This window comes from Convolutriloba macropyga, chromosome 9, assembly GCF_964194025.1.
Source record: "Convolutriloba macropyga chromosome 9, txConMacr16.3, whole genome shotgun sequence".
Taxonomy (NCBI): domain Eukaryota; kingdom Metazoa; phylum Xenacoelomorpha; order Acoela; family Convolutidae; genus Convolutriloba; species Convolutriloba macropyga.
This window is the reverse complement of record NC_134476.1, coordinates 40,842,458-40,861,613: the sequence shown is the minus strand read 5'-3', so window position 1 is coordinate 40,861,613 and position 19,156 is coordinate 40,842,458. Positions and strand designations below refer to the sequence as shown.

General features: G+C 37.8%; 2 protein-coding genes, 1 long non-coding RNA gene and 1 pseudogene across 3 annotated transcripts in view; 2 read left to right on the top strand and 2 right to left on the bottom strand.

Annotated features, from left to right (window-relative positions):
* The window catches only part of LOC142345782 (ADP-ribosylation factor-related protein 1-like), a 247,986-nt gene that overhangs the window by 15,509 nt on the left and 213,321 nt on the right, over positions 1-19,156 (top strand). The window lies entirely within an intron of this gene.
* Positions 1-19,156, bottom strand: part of LOC142345783 (ubiquitin-conjugating enzyme E2 A) — a 177,287-nt gene that overhangs the window by 71,742 nt on the left and 86,389 nt on the right. The gene's annotated exons all lie outside the window — the stretch shown is intronic.
* The window catches only part of LOC142345389 (uncharacterized), a 10,842-nt gene continuing 3,999 nt past the window's right edge, over positions 12,314-19,156 (bottom strand). The window contains exons 2-3 of the long non-coding RNA XR_012759317.1: positions 14,272-14,487; positions 12,314-12,689 (exon numbers count right to left, since the gene is read on the bottom strand). This is a non-coding gene — a long non-coding RNA (uncharacterized LOC142345389). The remainder of the gene's footprint in view (positions 12,690-14,271; positions 14,488-19,156) is intronic.
* Positions 14,515-16,232, top strand: LOC142345903 (uncharacterized; annotated as a pseudogene).

Sequence of the window (19,156 nt, the reverse complement as noted above, 5' to 3'; positions counted from 1 at the left end):
GCTGAAGAAGTCGGTTAAGGCTTTAGACAAAGACGAGATTTATAAAGCCCTAGCTGCAGTCAAAACCACATGGAAATTTAACCCACCATACGGCCCTCATTTCGGTGGCGTGTGGGAGCGATTGATTCAGAGCGTCAAGAGGACACTCTTAATCATTCTAGGATCTAAGCGTCTCTCCTTCGACATCTTTGAGACAATAATGGTTGAAGTCGAAGCAATCCTGAATTCCAGACCCTTGACAAACGTTGCTGATCAGCCTGAAAACGAAGAACCACTCACTCCTAACCATTTCCTCATCCAACGCCCTTACAGTTCCCTGCCACCCGGAAACTTTGGAGACCAACAGCCAGCTAGTTTCAAGAACTGGAAACACGTGCAGCAGTTGATGAACCACGTGTGGCGACGTTTGATTAAGGAGTACCTGCCGACGTTACTCAAGAGACGTAAATGGACAGACAACAACCAGCCTCCTGTGAAAGTTGGAGATGTTGTGTGGGTACTCAAGGACTTGACGCCGAGAGGAATCTGGCCCCTCGGAAGAGTTGTGGAAACATCCCCTGGGCGAGACGGTGAAGTACGAGTTGCCAAAGTAAAAACGGCTTACGGCTCGTTCGTGCGTCCTGTCGCCGGCCTCGCACGGGTTTTTTCCCCGTAGTTTTTTAATTCAAATTTTTCGCTTCGGTCTTAGGCAACATGAGCTACATCCACCCCCTTTGATGTTATTGCCCTTACAGTATTTTCATTCCAATTATATAGGTTCAAGGATATCGGATCAAACGACAATCAAGATGATCTCCAACCCCTGCCCTCCTTCTTGGAGCATGTTCCCAATGACCTTGGGAACTCAAGAAAAGCATGACATTTGCTGATGATTAAAACTACCGCCAAAAACCTGAGAGTTACTCTTTCCCAAAAACATCTGACAAAAATTCGCAACCAAATATGAGCAACCAAAAGTCTAGAATATATGTTTCATTACAACTGGTTAACAAGTCAGAATCAGGGTTAACTGATTGCTTTTAATTTATTAATTCATAAACCCTTCGAATAATGCCCTAAGAACCCCAGTTGAGGGGTCGAATCATGAAAAGACCGTCTTTGGCCGACTTCGCTAATGTAAAGACTACGGGGTCAAATTTACTAGTTGGGCAGGGGGTGAACCTTGTAAACGTGTGAATGAAAATACCAATTTTTTACAGAATTATTGTGCGTTCAGTTTTTCGAATATTAAATGGTTTCCAAGCTATTAATTTCAGACCCCTGGATGAACAGCTATAAACTTATCACAAAAGTTTCAGCAGTTAATTACAAAGAGGTCTACGAAAAGGTTACGTTAAAAAAAAATCTGACAACTTCAGACAAAAACTTTATATCACAATGGTATCAATTTACATAAATTTTTCAATCAACATTTGGTCAGGATTTGTTCCACAGTATTGTAACAGCCTTACAACGCTGGGTTAATGTAGCATCCATGTTGCAAAACATAATCCAGAAAAGACCGGATTGCTATAGACTGGCAGTAATCTCTCACTGATGTTGATCCATTGAGTGATTCTGGCATTGGGTATGTTTTGAAAAGTGCCTCAAATGTGTTGGAGAGATATCCTTTGTTGCAATAGACAGATCCGTCATAGTTGAAGTGGTTCTTGCTGAGAGGCAAAATAAACACAATTGTTCCTTTTTTCTAAATTTGATCTTGATTTCAGTTTTTCTGTGCCAGTGCAAAGAGCAAAGTGATCGAGGCATACTTACAGAGACTAATAGGACGTAGGGCTTTAAGAGATCTGCTCAGCTGCTCAGAGAAATTAATAAACCTGGATAAAGCCGATGAAATTTAATGTCGTTATCTCGGAAAGTGATAAATTTTTATTCAGTGAGTCAAAAAAAAAATAGTTATAGTGAGGCTGTTCAAGAAGGAAGAATGCTTTGGTGTTAGAAAATATATCAAAACACAAAATTCGTTAAATTGTTTGTTTTTATTTGAAATTTTTGTTCTTTTTCATTTTGCTCACCCCGGAAAGGAAACAGCTAAAATAAATGTTTGATCAATAAACAATGATAATTGCTATCAGTTAGCTCACTCCATTTTGAGTCTAAAAGGAATCCCTTTTCTCTGCAATTTACCTCTTGGGCGAGTGCGGTAACTTTGATATTATGCAAGTTTTAAAACAATTTTGAAGAACGTTTTTAACCTTCTGTTAATGCCTCATATTAACTTCGATGAAATTACCGCAATTTTAAGAGTGATTCTTATGATTTTATAACGCAAAATTGCAAGAGAATGAGAATTGAAACAGAATGCTTGAATTGGGTTATATAGAGGAAACAAACGAAGCATGTGAAACGAAGCCAATAGATCTTTGATAAAAAGGAAAAACAGGATACGATATGCAAGAAGCTCTTTGTCGTGTCCATTTAGGCGCACCTGGGTATAAACCCAGTCACTTGGATCATCAACCGGTTTGCTTGCTGTGGTAAGTTCAAAGTTGATAGTGGTTACCGAACAACAAAACAGTCCGAGAACAACACCTGACACTTCAGAACAATACCGAGAACAACCATGGCCACGCCAAAATATACCAGAGTGAACCAGAACACATGATGTCTGTGTCCAACTGAGAGAACTAAAAACGTTACCAACAGCAGAAACAATTTCAGCTTGAAGCACAACCTCAGAGGTTGACTAAAAGGTCCATAAATTTTGGATAAAATCCCAACCTTGAGTCGGGCTTAGCAAATAGAGGGCTCAAGAGGAAGCGTGCTTGGAGGGATCAAATGATTGGAACGCCGTGGCAGACGTACGATGTGGCGTCAGTCAAACAGATTATATGTTGATTTAATCTCGTTTAAACTGTCATTTCTTGTGTCATTTACAGGGCTAGGTGAATCCCCGCCAAAGAAGCTCCATTAATATTCTCAAAACTCACTGTGACCGTGTTTCAAGTTTCTTTTTGCATCTAAAATTGGAACTCATCTAGTTATCTGGTAACTGATTTTGGTAAATTGGTAACATAATTTTTTTTTAAAAACGTCCTTCGTTTTTAATTCAGCAATGTAGGTCAATTTTGTTTCTCCAGACAGCATTGAATTTGATATTGCTTTAAAAAAACTCTAGGAATCAAAAAAGTTTCCGTGTCTTACCAAAATTTGTCAGCTCTGGCGAGTTTAACAACAAAAAAGTCTATGATAATGTTGCCAGTGTAATCCGGCCAACCGGAGTCAACAGCGGCCTATCCCAACAGCAGCAACCTTTTGTGCTCTACCAGCAGAACCGTCAGTCCGGCAGTAGGGCCCCCAAAATGTACTTTTACAGGTAGATAGCACACTAAGGCCAACGGAAGCCAACAGCAGCTGCAGCCATCAGCCTCCAGCGGTCCGCCAGCAGATCAAGAGTGCAGTAAAGCTCCACTACTGCTTTTCTACAGCCAGCCATCCAGCGAACTCCGGCCAACCGGAGTCAACAGCAAGGCAACACAGCAAGCTCTAGTGTTCTACCAGCAGAACCAGCTGGCAGCAGAGCACTTCTACTGCAAATTATCAGCCAGCCAGTCAACTCCGGGCAACCGAAGTCAACAGCACTTCAAAAAGGCAACCTCCAGTGTTCTGCCAGCATAATAATCCTGCAGCAGAGCACTTCCACTGCCAGTCAACAGATAGCCAGCCCCCTCCGGCCAACCAGAGTCACCAGAAAATCAACACACTACCTTCTCGTGTTCTGTCAGCAGGACCAGCTTGCAGCAGAGCACTTCTACTGCAAGTCAACAGCCAACCAGACCACTCCGGCCAACTCTGCACAGCACCTTCCAACTTTCTTCTAGCAGAACGAGTTTGCAGCAGAGCCCTTCTACTGCCATTCAACAGCCAGCCAGTCCAATCCGGTCAACCGGAGACCACACCAGTGCAGAACCCACCAAGTGATATCCATAAGTCACCACCTACTAGGGAATCCCCAAGGCGACCGCAGTTGATCCCTAAGTGACCTCTAAATGTTCAAAACATCACCCCATTTGACAGTCAAGTGGTTTCTAGAATGTCAAAAGTTCACTCGTTGTGACATCCAAGAAACGTTAAATTCAACCCACTTGACCTTTCAAATTCATTCTAAAGTTCAGTAAGTCAAAGCAATGAAGAAAGTGAAAGCAAGGTTGAAAGTCGAAGAGTTCAAACAGTAGATAGAATATCAAATACAGTAATGACTGGATTTCAAAGTTGTGTCAATAACACATTATGAATTCAAGAAAACAGTATCACAATTGGAATTTTTGGACGCTGAGGTTTCTCTCAACTATGCAGCATGCCTGAAAAAGCTAAAAGTAGAAATTGCACAAATTGTAATGAAGCAAGAAGTTTCCTTCCAAATTAGTTCGACGAGTGAAAGCGGCTCCACTCCATCACGAAATAATACAAAAACGGTTCCCTCAGCACCTGGAGCTGTTCAAAGAATGCGAGATAGCGACCCGACAGCAACAAAAAGTCAATGATTTGGCAGAACAGGAATAAACAACCAAATCGATACCATTCAAAGGCAAGTGCAGTCTTGCATGAGAGATTTGCATGAGGTCTTCGCATTGATGTAGAGAATAGTCTTCAGCCAACAGAATTGGAACAAACACACTTTGTCTTTGTACCAAAAAAATCAATTCAGCTTTTTCAACCAATGAATCCAATCAACCAGAACTAACTTTGAATCCAATCATTGCTTCGTAGAGCTCTATTGACGCAAGTTGTGCGTTCCCACAATTGTCTCCAGCTACAAATAGTCAATTGGCGGTTTTCACTGGAAAACTTCCTCCTGCGTGAAACACTTCCACTCCTCGTAGGCTTATTAATGACACTGTCTTCTTTGAATATATACCTGATCATAGCTGACTTGTTCCAGTTTTTTCGGCAGCGCCAAGCCATAGAGGCACATTCCAGAGATATTGCCCAAACAATTCGTGAAACCTTGCAGTTGGTATTCTTGAGCCATCAATAGTAACATCTTATGGAGATGTTTGCACTGACGGTCAAAGATTTTGAAATCAGAAATCTAATCCTTATCGTCAACAGAACATGCACGGCTCACTAAAGATGCCAGACATCCGATTTGGGAATTTCGACGGAGACCCTCTCAAGTGGATTAAATGAAGTTGCAAGTTTTCTCCGACCATCCACAGCAAGCAAGACATCACGGACATTGAAAAAAATGACTTATTTTCAATGAGCTACTTTGCAAGCAAAATTTTTACACTTCCGCCCATCAAAAACTCAACAGGGGCTTCAAAAATCTGCACAATGTTGTCGGTGCTTCAATAAAACACCTAGAAGCTTTTCAAAAAGCACGCAGCAATGATAGCTTTCGCTTCAATGTTAAAAAAACGTCAGTCATTGGTCTCACATGGATTCAGTGCTGACCTAAATACCACGTACGTGCTCAGGATAGACCGCGAAAGTTCACCAAAACAGTCGAGCCGAAGTGGAGAGAACATGATGTTGAAAACTGCTGGACAATTCCAGGACACGCAGAGCTTTTCAATTGGATGGATCGGATATCCCGAGTTTCTGCACAACTTCAAAGCACGTTTTCATCAACCACTAACAACCATGCAGCTCATTAAAAGCAACAATAGGGTTCAAGTTTCTTCACCAATCAAAAGAAGAACCAAAATGAACTGAACCCGACACAAAATTCCCCAGGAAGCAGAAGTTCCAACCTCAGCAATAAAGTCTATGAAATTAATAGCCCAAAGAATGGAAATACTGGCAATGCAAAGCATCAGTAATGGAGGCCTACAGTAGCATCAACACAAAAATAATCTCTTTCTTCTATGGTTTAAAGCGGCATCTAAGAATTGCAACAGCAAGAATTCGCTCTTGCTTAATTGCTGAAGAGCCAGTCAGTCAAGCCGCCAAAATCGGCTCGTCAAAGTTATCTGTCAACATTGCAATGGCAATTATCATAGCCCACTGCATACAGGCAGACAAAAAACACCGGAATTGACAAATTTCACAGAAATTGATCTACAATGTGTGAACTACTAGACCAACATGACAAGAACAGTGACATTATAACTCAGAATTACAATCCTGGTTTTCCATCAGATCCGGATAAGAACTATCGTGATACCTATAGTGATACCTATCGCTTTTTTGGACTGATAACAAGAGACATAATGGTTTTGCACTTCTGAACAGTAAGTATCACTCGCAATTTACGAATCCGCCATGGAGGCTAAAATTGTTCGCTAAGACATTGGAAAGTTCAATGGCAAAAAAAACACTCTCCTGTTTGTTCTATGTACATGCAGTGAATAATTGGACTATCAGCGATGCACCAATGAACGTTTTCAACGAAGATTGTTTGTTATACCATCACCTTCAACAGATGCACTCTCCTGAACTTAGAGATAGCAAGATACAGATTCTGTTAGGCGTCAAGGCCACCCAACACATTTTGGAATGCGAGTTACTAGCGCAATTACGCAAAAAGTGTGCCTAACCTAGAGAAAACTTATTGTCCCATTGTTACATTTTGACCATTGCGCCATTCGAGTTTTTGACCATGCTGTTACAAATTAAGCTGTTGATAATGAAAAACCTCTCAGTGACTGTGTTACCAGTTTCTAAAAAAAATACCAGAACAAAATTTTGAAGATAATACAGATACTTCAGCAGACAGTAACATCGGAATTCAAATATTACAGGACACAATTCATCATATCGGAGACAGATATGAAATTGGTTTACTTAGGAGCCGAGACAGTAAAATTAGATAATATCTATGCCATTGATAAAACACAGCTTGTGCGCTTTCAGCTCTGACTCTCATTATCTTGACCACTTTCAGCGCGAAAATAATCAGCTAAAATGGTTGTATGAGAAAATGTTGGAGACAGTTTTAAAGAAAATTTTGTCAAAACAGTTACTTTCTCAAATCCAGCACCAGAGAAGGTGTGGTACCTTCCCCACACCCCGTCACCAACCCAACAAAACCGGGAAATTTAGGCGTGTTTGAGGCACGGCATCTTTCATCAAAAAGCAGTTGGTAGAAAAAAAATTTTCTGTCAGGCCTCGACTTTCTCAACGACTTGATTGGCCTACTACTCTACTTTCGCCAGGATCCCGTTGCAGTATTGGTGGACAGCAAGCCATGTTTACGCCAAACAAACAGAACATCAATCTTGCTTCTGTTTTTTTGCCGACATACAGCAGTACCAGTACACGCGACTCCTCTTCGGAACCAGAGGTTCATCCAATACAACAAAACTTTTCCTCCGTCAAACATCAAAAAACATGGGAAACACTGCTACAACAAAAGCTTTAAAACTCAAAAAACTCTTCATGGATGACATTGTGCAGTCATTTGTCAAAAAAAGAAAGCTGGAACGGCAGTTCAAGACGTCTGACACACAATAAAGGAGGTTTCAGTCAAAATAGGTATATCTAAAATTCTGTTCAATTCCTTAACAAGATACCCAAAGAGCATTTGACAATAAAAAAGAGGAAACAAACAGGTCTTAAGTGTAGCGTTTGATACAACCAATGATAATTTCTTTCACCAGAAGCTTGGCAATGTTCAAGAAAACAAAACCGACTATACACTCAGAAAATTCCTTTCCTTAATTTTCTCCTTGTTTGATCCATTAGGAATCATTTCATTACCCATTAGTGATTACGTTCAAAACCACTTTGAAGGATTGTTGGAAAATATGACTCCCAAGCAATGACCTCCTGTCAGAAACAGAAATTAAAAAATGGATAGACCAATACTTAAATGTGGCAGCAAAAGCAATGCCAAGATATTTTGTTTCTCCGAACGAGTCATTTTCGATAAAACAGTTACATTGTTTCTGTGATGTCTCATTGCTGGCCTATGGAACAATCATATTCATTAGATCTCAGTCAATTCACATCGTTTCGACTGAGTTTGTTATAGCTAGAGCTAAAGTTGGGCCAATAAAACAAATCAGCAACTTGAAACTTGAGTTGCAAGCAGCAGTGCTAGGATGCAGACTAATGCTATTTGTTTCCAAGCAGCTAATAATACCAGTTGCCTCGGGACCCTTTTAAAGCGACATTGAAGATGTTTTTGCCTAGATCGAAACTAAGACAAAATTGAAAGCTTTATTGCAAATCGAATACTAGAGATCCGCAACAACACAGAGGTTTCCAATTGGCCACATATCAAATTTAACCTCGCAGATAATGTGTTGCATTGAATACCATATTGCGACCCACTGAGTACTGGTTCACGCCGCCAGCTTTCCTTAGTGGTCTCAAAAGCCATCGGAAAAAATTCCCTGAATTACAAGGAAGAGACGAACCTCACAATGAAGACATGGAACGATAAAATTTTTCGACGTCAGCGCATTCTCAAAAAAGACAAATTATTGTTCTCAATGTCATCCGCCATAAAGTTCATAAAGAATCTCAGATCAAAACAGAGAGGCAATCTAGAACTCGACGATATTAACGAAGCCCAAAATTATCTCTCCAGAAAATGGAAAGAAAATGTTTGAAGAACTGGATTAACAAGACAAAAAAAGTGACGTTCGAACTAAAAATAACAATGCTAGTTTTTCATCAAGTACAAAAAATCACTTACAGGTGATACTTATCGTTTTTTGGAACTGATAGTAAAAGGCATAATTGTTTTGCCGTTCTGAACAATGCGTATCATGCGCATTTTACGAGTCAGTCATGGAAGCAAAAATTGTTCACTAAGTCGGTGGAGATTTCATCCACTCTTCCATTTAAACTGTGTTCGTGCAGTGAGTAGTTGAACTTTCAACGATGCACCTGTGAAAGACTTCAACCAGGATTGTTCTTCCTACCATCACCTTCAACACATACAATTTCCTAAATTAGTGTAGAGCCTTTGACCATGCATTCACAAATTTAACTGTTAATAATGAAAGACATCAGAGCGATTGTGTAACCAGTTCCTGTAAAAAATAAAAAAATTGAAAAACGATTTTGAGCAAACTGCAGTAACTTCATCAGACACTAAAATAGCCATTCAAATAAAACAAGATACAGTTCATCATATCGGAGACAGTAAATTGGTTTAATTACGAAACAGGATAGGCTATTATATAACAACTATCCAATTGCCAAACCGAAGATTGACAACTTTCAGCGCCCACCCATTAAAGATATTTTGTTGAAACAACTGCATCAAATGAAAATTTGGAGACAATTTCGGAGAGGGCTATTTCAAATCAGTTACTTTCCTAAATCCTGCACCAGAAAAAACATGGTACCTTCCCATCACCCCGTCACCAGTCTCAACAAAACAGGAAAACTTAGGCGTGTTGCCAGCGCGGCATCAGTTTTCAAGAAGCAGTATGTAAACAAAAACATTCTGTCAGGCACTGGCGTTCTCAACAACATGGATGGCCTGCTACTCTACGCTTACCAGGATCCTGTTGAAATAATGGTAGACATCAGACCACATTTATGCAGATCTACGCACAAACAGAATATCAGTCTTGCCCCCGTTTTCTTTGGCCAAAAAGGAATTCCATACATTAGTACCATTACACGCCACTCATCTTTGTAGCCAGAGGTCATCCACTACAACAAAACTTGTCCTCCGTCAAACATCAAAAAAATGGGAAACACCACTAAAACGAAAGTTTTAATACTCAAACGTTTCTCCATGGATGACATTGTACGGTCGTTTGTCAAGGAAAGGAATACTCGAACGGCAGTTCAAGACTTTCGACAGTCTCTAAAGGAGGTTTCAGTCAAACTAAGTTCGTATGAAATTCTGCTCAACGTCTCAACAAAGTACCCAAAGAGAATGGTGACAAGGAAAGAGAAGAAAATCGTGTTTTAGGTGTAAAGTGCGACACAACTAATGATAATTGATTCCACGAGGAGCTTTCCAAAGTTCAGGAAAATGAACTAGACTACACACTCAGAAAGGTCCTTTCTTTAATTTTCTGCTTGTTTGACCTATTACTGAATACGTTCGAAATCATTATGGAGACTTATTGGAAAAAAGAACTTGCATTCGATGAGATTCAGATGAGAAACAGAAATCAATAAGAACTTGAATAGAGCAACATTTAAATATGGCAACAATAGCAATGCTACGATGTTTTGTTTCTCCAAACGATTCATTTCTGAAAAAACAGTTACATTGTTTCTGTGAAGTCTGTCCAAAGATCGGCTACTGAACCAGTCTGTCAAAGGGAAGTTCAACCCTCTTTCTGCACCTCATTTCGGTGGGGTGTGGGAGAGGCTCGTTCAGTGCATCAAACAAGCAATTTTCTTGAACCTCTGTTTAGCGAAACTTGCCCCAGATGTCTTTGCCACTATTGTTAGCAAAGCCGAGTGTCTTGTCTACTTGCGTCCACTCACCCACGTGTGAAGCAACCACGAAGATGACAATTACTTACCGCGAACCACTTTTTGATTGGAAGACTCTTCTGCAATGTTCCTCGAGCCGTTTTCAACGAGAAATTTACCTTGAGTCGGCATAGACACAAGTGAAACAGAGATTTGAGCAGAGTTGGAAGAGGCCGCTAACCGTGTGTGTTGCCTTGCTTAAGAAACGACGGAACTGGACATCTCGTAAAGCAGATTTGGAAGTAGATGATGTTGTTTGGATTCTTGAGGAGTTTGCACCAAGAGGAAGCTGGCCGATGGGACGAGTTACACGGATTTTCACCGGCCCCGACAACATAGCTAGGTCAGGCGAGGCTAAGACTGCTTTAGGCAAATTAACTAGACCAGCAGGAAAACTTATGCATGTTTACCCCAAACCCCTAGCATGTTAGGGTTGGGTTCTGTGGGCCCCGAGCATTTAATGCCCCACATTAACTTCGATGATTTTACCGCAATTGTGAGATTGATTATTATGACTTTATAGCCCAAAATTGTAAGATAATGATAATTGTAACCGAATGTAAAATACTTTCCTTGAATTGGATTATATAGAGAAATTAAACATGTGAAACGAAGCAAATAGATCTTTGATAAAAAGAAAAGACAGGATACGATATATAAGAGGCTATTTGTCGTATTGACTTTCCATTCACACAAAAACTTTAGTTCCCCGGCCGTTGGATTTTGAATAAAGTAAGGAAAATTTGGGGGCACCGACAGCTGTGAAATAAAGCCAATTTAAAAAGTACTTTGAATTTCAAAAAAATACCTATCGTTTCCCGACCATTTAAAATAATTCATAAACAGTCGTACAATAACACAATATGTAAGGTTTTTTGTCTTTCTTTGCAGAGTTGTAATACTTTTCCTCGCCAGAGCTCAATTATTAAAAAGGAGGTCAGTGCTTTGGTCTGGATCATGAACCTGGATTGTGTCTTTTCACAAGGTCGTAATTACTATGTAGCCTTCAGTACGGAACCATAGTTTTAAACGCAGTGTGTTATGAAGGTATTGATAGTGCTGATATCAGTTTTATTAATAAACTCTGTGGTGTAAAGAAACAATTGTGTACTCTGTACCTTAAGTTTGAACTCCACTCATTGTTTAAGTGGATATGTTTCACTTTGCCCACCACTTCCTCCGAAAGTGAGTTGAAATCCAGACCACCGTAAATTCGCATTTCAGACTCATTCAAACCAAATGTACCTAGGAAAAATTAGAACGCTTGTTAACCGATCCTAAACAGTTGAAAAAGATGAATGTTTAATAAATCACCGGATATAAAATGAAAAGTTAATGTTCAAATGGAAAACATTAAGAAGACTTGTTAACCGGTCCTATGCAGTTGAAAAAGATGAATGTTTAAACAATCAATGGATAGAAAATGAAACGTTAATGTTCAAATGTAAAACATTAAGAAGAACTATTATGCAATTGAAATATGGTTAAAAGGAAACTAAAGCTCAATGAATGTTTTCGTGTTTTTCGAACGTTGGCCTTCATCTTAATTTTACTGGCTGAATCACATAGCTATAGTCAGTCCCATAAAAGTGAAATGAAATATCTTTTGAAAAACGCCACAGCAATTAATTGAACATCAGTGTGGTCATTTGGATGCCTACAACTTCCCCTTGAGGTAAAATTCATTGTTTTTTATATGCACGTTTTAAAATTGTTTGAGATTTGAAACCTCTTCATTTTTTTAGACAATGGCGCTTTCCAACTATTTCAAAATCAGGAGTTGCTAACAGCTGTCGACAATTTTTTTGCCGCTGATGATATGATTTGCTTGATTAGTAAACGGGAAACTAGTGCAACAGTATTTCACCTTCATTCTGCTCAAATCCAAATTAACATTAACTTGCTTTCTCTGCACATAAAACTATTTCATTTCCATTACCAGTTTACAAAAATACTTTCCTGTAAAGTTCTGCAGCGCCAAGTCTGAACCATACATCTTGGAAGCACCACGAAACCAATCTGGCCATTTTTGGAAGTGAGAGTCAAGCTCTTGTTTCCTTCTTTGGCTGAATCCGTCGTAATAAACGAACATCGTCAAATACAATGCCAGTTTGGACAAGTGAACAAAGTATCCAGCTTTCACATACCAAGAAGAGCCTACGTTCCATATTTTTTGTCTTTTCAACCCCAATTCGTCTGCTAAAGTTTGTAGCATTGCGAAGTTAAATGGATGACTGTAGCTACCTTCACCAATCATAATGGGTGAATTGGGTTGCCAGGAGAAAAAGGAGGGAGTTAGAAAAGAGTATGGGTCTGTATTCAGAATGTAATCGTATTTTTCAATTATAGATCTAGGAACTGTTTCCTTCCATGAAATGCTAGCCTTCACCTAAGTTTTCAATTTTTAAATCTGAAACATGTAAATTAAAGTAACCACTTGGTTAATGTTACATGTTAGAAATTTATTAAAAAAACATTATTATTTTCTAATTCATAGCAAACTAAGGTTCGGTTTTCTTAAAATAGTTAAATAAAAAGTATGTTTGAATCCTGCAACCCTTCTGTCTATTGGAACTCTTTCGTGTCATTTAAGCATTTCCGCTGTAACTTTTTGTTTAAATTTGGTCTTCGACGTTTCTTTTCTAATTGTAATTGGAAGTGTGTTCCATTTTCGAATAAAGTTACGAATAATTGAACCATTACTCCATTTTGACTTACATTTTTGTTCTAAGAAAAGGTTATGGGTTCGTTTGTTTGTAATAATTGGCACGTTTTCTAAAAATCTGAAATGTTTATTAAAGCGATTTTTTGTTTGTTGGAGAATTTTGAAAAACCTATTTAATGACACCCGTGTTATTTGGAGCGCTGCTGGTCTGTATTCAAATCATTGTGTTCAAATCATTTTTTTAATTATGAAGATTCAACAGCCGCGGGATTCAGCTAAATCAAGTAAATAAAATTCATCCAGTTTTTCTCAAATATGAAGCTTTTCTCAAAATTTTAACTCGATTAACCTAAAATTGATTTGACTTAGTGTTGGATACAATAATCTTTATCCAATAAATCATTAATAAATCTAATGATCAACTAACTCGATCATTCTAAGACACCAATTCAGAAAACCTCTAAGAAGGTGTACTTCTAGCTCTTTGTAAAAAAAATGTTTTAAGTTGTCTTAAAGAACAAAAATGGCTAACCCTCATTAATTTAGTCAAATCAGTTCTAAATATCTTCAACTTTTGTTGTTAAAGAAAAGTATTAAAGGAAAGTTAAAGGAAAGTAGAGAAGCAATTAGAGTCCGGAAAATTGTTTTAGCGACGACTGTTAGAAGATGGGTTTTGGTTGCATTTAATTTATTTGGTTGCTCGGGGAGGCTAGCCGAACTGAATTATGTAAAAAAAAGATGGGACAGGAAAGCGTGGGGAGGGGACCCAAAGTTATTAAAATTTAAAACTTGGAAAAATAATTAGGGCAAGAAAGTCAGACAAATGAGCGGTAAAATCGTATTTTTATCGTAACTGTTTTTGCAGGTGTATTTCTATTGCTTAATTACGATTTAATTGACTTAATTGAGCTGCCCCGAAGTTTCAGTGCCTGACTATTTTTCACCCTTGATTCTCTAATTCTCGAATAAAAGCAACACAGCAACTTAATAACTTTGGGCTTTACTAGTTTATCACATTTCTTTTGACGAGAAGTCAAATCACTGTAGCGAGCGAATGATAAAATACTAGAAAATTTCTAGAATCCTATTGAAGAGACTTATAAAATCAAACAAGACACACACACGAGTGCAAAAAAATGCCTCTAACCTTTTTTGGGAGAATTCAAAGAACTTAACTCGGAACTGCTTTTAGCAATGAACTGCTTTCAATTTTTGTTGTAACTTTTGCACAGTAACTCACTATTGACAAGGAAACAGTTCAACAAGACCTCAAATCAGGATCCTGCAAATGCGTAAATGTGTTAACATAGCTGTACTCATGTTCAGATTCCACAACTTCCCTGTAAAAACAGTGGGGGTCAAATTTCTTTCCAGTCAGAAAGAAGTCTTCTCGTTCTAGTTTTGAACATTCGAATGGTAATTTCTGGCAGGCTAGTTTTGTACAGTAAACCAACAGGTCAACACGGCATGGTCGTCAAATTCGGCTGAAGGGTTGAAATTATATCGAATGAATGTCAAATGTGAGAAAGTTTTGGTTTACCAACCCAACCCAGTTAATTGCTCAACTTTTTTTTGTCAATTCTGACCGATCGATATATTAATTGCAGCATTTTTCATCAAAAATTCAGAAAATAGGTTCTTTTAGCAAATATGGTATGTATATTTGCTGGAAGAACCGACCTAAAATTGGCGACATATTCTTCTCAGACTTCAAACAAACGAAGTGCAATTTGGAGTCATGCAAGTCCTTTGGCTATTGTTTTCAAGAAGCTGGCCAGCTGAAAATCTGCTTTTGTAATCTCTGACTGTGTTTGCTTTCAAATTACCGAAATACAGAATCTTTCTGAAGAACAAGAAAATGGAAACATTGGATAAGGAATCGTGAACGCAGAAATAGACTGTCTTGACTTCAAAAAGTCTACACTCGTAATATTTTACAAACAAGGCAAACAATTGGATGCTGAGATGCCTGGAAACTGATTAATTTAAGATCTGTTTACTCACTCTGTATTTAGCCTTCCCCGTTTTTTTTGCAAATTTTGTTTTCTGCAAAGGTTAGCGTTATTTACGTGTTCCATTGCAAAGTGCAAAGCATGGATTTTTTCGTTCTGTGCGTGATTTCCCTATCTCATCTAAAATCATTCATTCCAGATTGGTTTCTGTCTACTAATTCTTTTTTAGTCATTTTCCGTTCTTATCTTCCTTTGTTCTGGTGGTTGAGCGCCTAATAGAAAAGACAGGAAACAATCAATGGTTGTCATTTTGTATTCTGACATTAATCTATTGTTTTGACATAGCGGATAATGTTGATATCGAGGTGATGTTATGATGTTGAAATTTTTGCATGCATTTTTGATCCAGAACAGTGCTTTTAAAAACTATTTTTTAATCTTAAGATAAAATTTTTTTGATGTGGGTGACTGAGAAAAATAAGACATTTGTCTAAGAACAGCTGTAGCAACATCATCCCAAAGTTGTTTTTCAGGCTCTGACGAATCTCCAGTATCTGTACATGCATGACAACCCAATACAAACTGAACGAGGATATGCAAATGCTGTCAAGCAGCTTACCACAGCTCAAGTGTTGGACAACGTGCCGCTTCGGCCAGAAACAATGACATATGACCCTAACGATGGAATGCTTCCGGTTCTTAACAACAAACAATACGATAGTCTAGGTGGAATACGACATGCAACTGAACATGTATTTCAGCAGCAGATTGAGAATCACAAACGAAAGACTATGAACTACATCAACCAGCTGCAGCGAAGAATTCGAGAACTGCAAGAGGACTATGTTAGCTACGAGCACAGGCTAAAACGGGATCTGAATGACGTGTTAAAACATTACGACACTTTCCAGTACGAGGTCTCGGATCATCCAAAACAGGATCAGATTCTAACCCCCGGTGAGAAACCGTGGGCAGGTGCGTCATTGATCAATCGGAGGAACTACGATAGACGATACGACGAACCAAATGACAGAAACCTATTTACCCGAAGGCGGAAATCAGATGATAGGAAGAAGTTAAGAGATCCCAGTGAAATTCTCCATTTAGCGGCGCATGATCTGCAAACGGAATCAGGGAAGAGCAGGCAGAAGCAACAGATTCCAGCCGAGAGACGAAGATAACTCGCCCAGGAGAAACCGGGGTCCACCAAATGCTACAAGACAACAATTTATGGATTTCTAAAATGTAGATTGTCAGAAATGAGGTTGTTTTTTGAAGTGTTTTGTAGTTCTCAAGATTTAGTTCTCAGGAACGCCTTGTTCGGTATCGATCTTTTACTAATAGCCGCACAGCGATAGCTGGGGCTATTATTGGCCTTCTCTTGGTTTTTTTTACGACTCGAAGAGGAGTATTGGTTTTCTTAAGGTTTTTTTTTTTTACCGGAAGTACTATTCGTTCAGACGATGTTTTGACCTAAAAGCGAAAGCGAGTAAAATTGCAGTGTGAACTAATTTTTTCTGAGCGAGAGAAGTTTTTTGATCATGCGCTGCGTTTAGTGGATGACTTTTGACATTGAAAAGTAGTTTTTGACTGAATGACACATATAGATAACCGTTTTTAGTCGTTTTTCGTCTAAGTGGCCTAGTTTTTTTGCTTGTAATTTGGTTTTTTGTAGAAATAATTTTTAATCGATGCTATGTGGAAATGTAAACCCCGGAAATTGATAGCACAGTATTTTGCATAGCCTGAAATTGCGTTTCAAATGCGAAATTGGCACATATTTCTTGATTTTTTAGTTAATTTTTGGCTTTTTTTTCTATTAATTTCTTCATTTTTGGATCTTTTAGCTGTTTTTTTGTCAAAAATCAGTTAATATGGCAACTTCCCTTTGATAATTCATATACTCAATGCCTCTTTCTACCTCGATGTAATTTTGTTTCATAAAATTGTACATTTGCTAATCCGATTTTCGTAGTTTTTTGCCAATTTTTTTTCAGTTTTTTGTTTGTATTTTGCTTTTAATTACTAGAAATAGTATTTTGGGGAACATGAGGGACTTTAATTTCGTTTCAATAAAAATTCAATCTTTTTTGGTGTTAAGTTTTTGAAAAAACAGATAAATTTTTTTCATAAATGCAGTCTTAAATATTTTTTGACCACTTTTTTGCAAAATGGTTCATTGTTTCGTATGTCTGAATTCTGCTTTTTTTTGTTTTATTCTGTTCAGCAAATTGGATTTTTGTCTTGAATGACTCGTTGTCTTTTCTATGTCTCGAATGCTGATCAATGAAATGTACTCGTTTTTATTGATTTTTTTAAATTTGATTTTTAACTTTCAAAAATCAAGAATTGGTCTTTTTGTTACGGTGTTCCTAAGATTGTGTCCATATTCTTCACATTCTCGTTTGAGTAATTCTAGTTTTGTTTTGGCACCTACTTTTGTATTCGTTATATTGATTTTTTTCAGTTGTTAAAAAAGTGAATGAATTCAGCTTTTTCTTAGATCTTGGTTTCTTCGGTTTGCAATTGATTTAATTCAAAATAAGGCAGTACTGGGAGTTTGCTAGAAAGTCTTTTCCAACATTTCGACTTATTACTATTCATTGCATTTTCTTCCGGGCTTGGTATTGTTTTTAGACGATTGTTTGCCTTTGAATATTATTTCTGTTGCTTTTGTTTTTGTATGATTAATTTAATTTTTGAATTAGTATGAAATCATGTTGTCTAGCATATATACAACAAGGATGAATCATGTATTATTTTTGTCTTAATTGCCGTGATTAGAAATCTAATTGTAGTGGTTCTCTGATTCTTAAGTTTTGAGCACTCTTTTTTGAATAATTTTGACTTTCCTGTCTTTTTTGAAAAGTTTTTATCTGCCGTTTGCTTTCGCGATCTTTTTGAGATTAGAATCATTAATTATCTGAGGGCAATTGATGGCCCTGTTAGCTTTGTCAGGCTATCAGTTTTTTGACCATCCTAAAAATTTCAGACTTTTTTAACGTTACCAAACGTTTTCAATAATAAAATTTTGCTGCATTTTCTCTTGGTGACAGTGGTTTAAATTTCACCGATTTTTAGATCAGACCCGCGGAGATAATGAGTTAATGGTTTAATACAAAAGGTAATAGATTCAGCTTTTTGTGAAGTTTTGGTGCTTCGAGTCGCTTCGGGAAATCTTCCGGCTATGTTTTTTATTTCGTCATGATTTTTGTTACGACCATATGACGTCACAGCCACTTTTTGTTCATTCGTTCATGCAATTTTAACTGAATTGCATGTGTGACGTCATTTTTCGCTCTTAGTGGAGCGAGTTTTTTTGTTAAGTGTCAGGCGTGTGATTAAATTTTTGGTCACACTTGACTTACCTCACTCTCAAAAGTGACTTCCTCACTTTGAAATTGACTTTTATTTACTTCAATTCAAAGAGATAAGGTCAAATGGGTGTGTGTCACTCTAAATGAAGGTTATTTGAGATCAGCTAATAGAGGCAGCTATAACTTATACTGATTTTTAATCAAAATATAACATATCAGCCTTCAATGAAAAGACGAATTTTTTTGGTCTGTCTTTTTTACTGTTTTTTTAGACTGCCGATCTACGAATCTATTGCGGCTTTTTTCTGGCAATCTGCCAGCTATGTTATTTTCTGCTCCCTCAGTGACTTGTCATCTGCTGTTAGTGTCAATGACATCTTCGTAGGCTCAGTTTTTTAAAGAAGGATTTGTTTAATTTTCAATTGTTCCTGAACGAAATTACAATGAGAAGCTTTTAAAAGTTATAATGCTCTGTTCAGTTTTAGGTTTGTTAAAAACATGAGTTTTAATTTCTGCTTTTGTTTTTGATGTCCTTAATTGCGATCAAACGAAGTTTGTAGCAATTACATTTGTCCGGCTGAACTTTTTTAATGTTGTTTTTCGTATTACCAGTTTTTTGTTTGATCGTTTTTCCTTCTAACTGTTTGACTTTTCGTCCTTGGAAACTCAATAAACAGGTAAAGCTTCAAGTAGGCGATTCACCGAATCTGTTTTTAGGAGACATAAATTCACGGTGTTAAGGGCGGTTCTTACTTCCCTTCCCGATTTTGTTCTGGCAAATCTACACCCCCTCATTTTTACCTCTAAGCTCATTTTTTTGTTGTTATTATTGATTCGCCGTTCAGCAGAAATCCTTTGAATCTCTTACTCACTAAGCTTGAAAT